This window comes from Aplysia californica, unplaced genomic scaffold, assembly GCF_000002075.1.
Source record: "Aplysia californica isolate F4 #8 unplaced genomic scaffold, AplCal3.0 scaffold00212, whole genome shotgun sequence".
Lineage (NCBI taxonomy): Eukaryota > Metazoa > Mollusca > Gastropoda > Aplysiida > Aplysiidae > Aplysia > Aplysia californica.
In genome coordinates, this window is record NW_004797482.1 from 770,762 (window position 1) to 777,510 (window position 6,749).

Genomic DNA, 6,749 nt, shown 5'->3' on the forward strand with positions numbered 1-6,749 from the left:
ACAACAGTAGACTAGACTCCTCCACACACTCACACTCACAACAGTAGACTCCTCCACACACTCACACTCACAACAGTAGACTAGACTCCAGACTCCAGACACTCGCAACAACAGTAGACTCTTCCACACACTCACACTCACAACAACAGTAGACTAGACTCTTCCAAACACTCACAATAGTTAAGTAAACTAGGCTTTTTTGCACCCGCACTTACAACAGTTAAGACAAATAAGAGTTAAGATGAAGCTCTTTACACTCACAACAGTTAAGATAAAGCTCTTTACATTTACATAGTAGACTAGGCTCTTTACAGTAAAACCTTACTAAAACTTTGTAAAGGCTTTTTACACTCACGACAGCCGACTAGACTCCACAAACAACCACACACACACACACACACACACACACACACACACACACACACACACACACACACACACACACACACACACTAACGACAGCTAGCAGACTCGACTCTTCCACACACACTCACACTCAAAATGTTGGTGCAGATGTCAGTTTTCGTCTCTGCAGCCGCAGTGGTCCACACGCGGCTCATTCAACACGTGCACAGCTCGGGGTAATATCATCTACATGATAATTGTCTCACGACGCAGTGGTATCAGGCGCTCGTCATATTTTTATTTGTTTGTTTTTTTGTTTTTGTTTTTGGTAAGCGTTTTACGGCCATTGCAACTGTATAAGGTCTTTTTTTTTGGGGGGGGGGGGCGGCATAATATGAAGTTATCGGTATCATCTTAAAGATTGTCTTTTGTCTGGTTTTGATGACCAAGATGGCCCAAAACAGACAGAGCTGGAGATCCGTTGTTGCTGCCCTAAACGCCAGATGGCGTAATGGGTAGTAAGTAAGTAAGTAAGTAAGTAAGTTGATGAAAAGCAATACCTATCTATCTTAAATTGAAGTGGAGATATTTAAAATAGAAGGAGACTGGGGTCGCCTGGTGTCAGAGATCAAATTAGGGTGAAGATGGCCGCCAAAGTTTGGTGATTACTAAAGCTGTAGTGTCCATGCAAACTACAATTTTACATCTATTGTACCTTCGATCAACATTTTTTCAGTAAAATTCAGGAATGTGTCTTAAAGTCAATATAAAAGGGCAGAAAAATCTTGATCGTGTAGATTTAATTATTTTGACGAGCATGTGATTTCACCCCGATGCCTCGCACATTCAACAGATGGACCGTCTGGGTGCGAGCAGTGTAGAAAGAATGGGACGTTCCCCGGCTTATTAACTCATGTAGCACGCGCAGTCTGCTCATTCAACAACGCCTGAGGACGCGCTATTTCAGGGTATTCTAAAAAAAAAAAAGAAAAAGAAGCATAACTTCGTTATTCATAAGATTATTCACTTCGAGTTTCTTCATCTGACACTTTGAAAAGAAAGAATTGCAACATGTGCATACTATGAAATATACAAATTCATGTTTCAAATTTGTATAATGATACATGTAGTTTGGAGCGTATCATGACATTGCCTTTGGTTCACTGTTGATCAATAATTCAATGGGTCCGTTTATACCTTAACTCTTTAGGCACGTAGCGGGCATATCGTTGTCGTCATGATGAGGCCGGATAAGTGACATCAAGTACATTTTCCAGGAGAAGGAAAAAAATAGATTTACATTGTATTAAAAGGACGGATTAGAGTTATCCGATTTTCATACTGATTAAAAACTCCACTTCTGGTTGTTTATTTGAATAATTATAATTTTTTTTAAACAGTATATGAAACATGCTTGGTAGAATGTCTTTCGTAAGAGTAAAAAAGCAAAATCGAAAATTTTGTCATTATTGGATCGTATAATCACGTCAGCACCAAACCAAAGTCAACGTTGGGGCACACTTGATGCCATCATACACATATCACCAAAAAACCCGCAAACGAACTTGCATAATATCTTTGGTATCGAAAGCAATCAGTTCACTTCAGTCCATTTTCGGGTACTCTTAAACACAGGAGACCAAAGAAAAAGAAGAAAAAATACACCTAGTTTTGTTGTGTTGTTTCTGTCAGGAATGAAAAACAAGGAAACTGTAAGCTTTTATCATTGCATTAAACTGCATTTTGGTGATGCTGAAAGGTTCATCTTTGATAGAGCTTTGGGAGGGTGTAAAATCGAAAGTTTCAGAAAATGGGACTGAAATGATTTGTTTGCCACAGCGACGATGTTTGATAGTATACATGTTGCTGTGTGTCTTTCTGAGTGTCAGATGACCAAAAAAAAAGAATTGAAAAAAAAGTATGAATATCAAACGTATGCTTCTTTTCTTTAAAATCCTCCAAATAGAGCCTCTTCACGCGTTCTGTTGTCATTTTAAAAAGTACAGTATATTATGCAGTTTTTACAATGTTACAGGAGATTTTTAAAATATTACCTCAAATGTTGTCACCAGGAGAACAACATTAATTACAGATATTAAGGAAGGTACTATCAAAATTGTATTCTATAAATATTGACGTGGGATATTTACAAATAATAATATTTTTATGGATACAACATTCTGTTTTTTGGCCGTCATGTAAAATTGTAAAAACTGCATGGACTGTTCTTTAAAAAAATGATGGCCGCGTTGTGGAAAAGACGAGAAGGCTGCAATTGTCCTCACAGAGTTAAACAGCAGAGGCTCATCAGCTGTCGTATAAAGTTGTCCCGAGGAGGGTGGGCGGGTGGAGTGTCGTGTTTATGGTTCAGTGACGGCATATGTGGCACGACGTGGTGGAATCAGACGCTCGTCAATTTTTGGGCATAGGAGATTATTGGTATTCTATTAAAGCCGGTCCATTTGCCTTGCTTATCGTGAACAAAATAATCCATCTATATCAAATAGTTTTCGAGATGTTTGCAATTGAAGGAGGTGAGAGTCATCTGGTTTCAGAGGTAGCGAGAAAATGGCCGCCAAAGTTTCTAACTTCCATAGCTTGAGAGGCCTTTGAAATTAAAAATTAACATTTTTTAAGCCTTTAATCAGTGTTTTCCAGTACAATCCACACAGAAATGTGTTTTTAAATTAACGTAAAATGTGTTCAGTAAATAGAAGAAAATTAGAACAAAACTGCCAGACGGCCAGAAAACGCGTTTCTTTGATTTCAATATGTTGACGAGCGCTTGATTTCACCACGATGCCTCACCTATGAGCTTCTGCTGCGCACTCGGCTCAGTCACTCGTAACAGTAAACTCCTTTTAAAAGAAAACAAATACCAAAAAAAGAAAGCTCACAAAAGACCGCCCCCCCCCCCTACTAAAAACAACAAAACAAATCAAAACAGAAAGACGTGTCCTTGACTCCAAGCCGGAGAGAAATCAATAATATACATGCTCATAACGCATGAGAGGCTCAATGTTATTTTCTTTGATATATTATACAAGGTAAAAAAATGAACATCTCCTTGATCAGCAGGAATGTTCGACCGTGTGTTGGCTGAAAGAACAGCGGTGTAATATTGCAGTCGAAAGAATCAAATTTCCAAAGTTGTCAAATTTAGCATAGTTTCGTTCACTTCTGAAACAACCCACCCACAGGCAAAATGTAAATGCCGACTTCTCGGTTGAATAACAGATCAGCTAGAAATGGAGAGTAGGGAAAATTAGTGATTATTCCCTAGCCAAAAATGATACACAATTTAGGTAATTAGGAGGCAGGCTTCGGCCGTGCCTGCCAGGACCCCTCCGGGGTGAGAGAGTTACAACATCTCAACAAAAAGACTGTAAACCGAAAGAATAACTGCACCTACATTATGTATCTTTTCTTGTTCTGTTTTATTTGGGGGAGGGGAGGGGGGGGGAAGGGTCTAACATTAAGAACTTGAACTTCGATAAAATATTTCTTTAACGTGCAACTGATACCGCATATTATTATCTAGAATTTTTTTAATGATCAAATTTACCCCACTCAAGAATCGAACTCTGGTCTCCTGTGTGCGACGATAGAGCGTTTAACGGAACAACACATACATTGGTATAATAGGCGCTTATATGACCTTATGCAGTTGCGACCGCCGTAAAACCTCTACTAAAACGAACAAAACACACTCATATAAAATTATTGGCTACCAAGTTCAAACAACGAATCACTATAATATTATTTTCTAACGAAATTTCTTTTAAAAATGTTATGTGTCGGCTAATAAAACTATCTTTACCTTTTAAAACGTAAAATGAACGCTTTAAATATCATGGGACTAATGACAAGTGTTGCTAGTAGTATTCAACTTTCGAAAGAAAAAAAAACCCCGTATTATTTCCCTTTGAATGTGCTGTTTTTGGCCTCTATGCCGAGGCTATTATCTTTTACATAGTCGTTTTGCTTCATCACATTTTACTTTCCTTACACAGTTAGGGATGTGATGCTTATTTGTTCATTGTTCTTTTGAAATGTTCTATAGAACAACACCATCCATTTTTTATATCAGTATCCTTTAGGAGGCGGGCTACTTCAAACCTGCATGTCAGGACCAACATTGACTGCGTGGGTTGCACCGAAGTCTGACGGGATCTATTTCAGCACGATGATCAACAACAACAGCAACAACAACAACAACAACAACAGTAACAAAAACAACAACAGCAGCAGCAGCAACAACCACAAGAAGAAGAAGAAGAAGAAGAAGAAGAAGAAGAAGAAGAAGAAGAAGAAGAAGACGTAATAAATTAATGCAGCGTTAAAAGGGGAGCTAACAGGGTACGGGAAAAAGCACAGGTGGGCAAAAACACACCACTCGCCCCTTTCTCGGTTGTAAATCTAATGTAAATAAGCTACTGCACACAGAAATTCGTAGGCAGACGTACTACAATCCAACACACGGACACGAACAAGCATACACACACACACACACACACACACACACACACACATACACACACACACACACACACACACACACACACACACACACACACACACACACACACATACACACTAATGGAATACTGAGTAAAAGTATGTGTCTAGCTAAACATTATTGTCGTTTTTGTTACTTTTCATGTATATTATGTAAGTGACTGTAAGCCAGTGTGTGCATGTTTTTGTTTGTGTTCGAGTGTGTGTGTATGTGTGTGCGCGTGTGTGTATGTGTATGTGTGTGTGTGAATGCGTGTATGCGCGTGAGTGTGTGTACGTGGGGAAAACCAAACCAATGTGCCAGGATCCGGACTATAAAGATATATCTCAGCAAATTCAAAGAATTAAAAGACAGCAACTAAAGGACATAAACATGAGCGCAGGCCCGTGTGCGCATACAGATTAAACAACACAAAACACACACACATAAACACACACACACACAAGACACAGACACACACACATACACACACACACATACACAACACACACACACAAACACATACACACTTGCACACGTACACGCACACACACACACACACACACACACACACACACACACACACACACACACGAGACACACACACACACAAGACACACATACACATACACACACACTCTCACACACACACATACACATACACATACACACACAAACAAATAAACAAAACTCCACACACAGACGTACAAGCGCATACGCTCACATGAGCGCGTACAAAAAAGGGACAACGATACTGATAAATAATAATAATAATATGCATGATCAATATAACATGAAGGAGCCCTACACTGTGGCAATGTAATAAAACCTTGGTATTATAGTATTTTCCCACAAATAAATGCTCCTCCAAGCGTCATAAGTAAGCCATCTATTTGCAAAACTAGACCCATTGTAGATTTCGACCATGCAACATGCGAACAAGACCGACGACCATAAAAAAGAACAGAGAAAAGATGCTACCCTTTCACCGGAGTAAGTGGAATGTTCCTCCAAGTTTATCAAGTTGTAACGATCGAATATTTGGGCGGCAATCTTAAAGTTGCGCCTCACGTTTTAACGATCGTATAAATGTATCATTCTTGTGAGCTGTTCAACTTCATATGTTAATTAATTTCAATTTTAATTTTCATATTTTTTCACCTTTGAAAATATACGTGAATGTTCCTTGATGTGAGTAAAAGAATAAACGTGGAAGTTATTTTAAAACATCATTTAAAAAATAAAAAATAAATTAATGTACTTTGTGAACCTAGCATTGTATCATTCTTGTGGGCTCTTCAGTTTCATACGTCAATTTTTATTTTCACATTTTTACACTTCTGAACATGTATGAATGCTCCTTGATGTGAGTAAAGGAATAAAGATGGAAGTGATTTTTTAAGAAAATTTTTAATTGTTTAAAAAATATAAAATATTAGTGCAGTCTTAAGACTGCAGCGCAGTTATACAATCGTTCAAATGCGTAGCGCTATCTTAAGAGAGATGATATGATCGGTAAATTGCGCGGAACAGGAACAGGCGCGGAGGAGTTACGCAGCTCGCAACAAAGTTCTATCTGCTCAGTGCCTAGTTTTGAGAAATTTGATGTAAAAAATCTTGAATTTCACAACATGTCAGGCTTTTCCGAATGTTTTTCTTTGTATATATAGATAACAACTCCGAATAATCTTACGATATTGATAGAGCAGAAAACATCTTATTAACTCAAAACGGCCAAAAATGTCAGATAGAACTTTGTAATTCTAAGTTATCGAACTGTTAGTGTTACAGAGTATGGTTACGATTAATCCCTGTACCGAATTATTGATTAAAGACAGTTATTCTGTTATAAAATACATTTTATGAATATGGTTCTAATTCTTGTTTGAAAAATATTTCTTTTCTT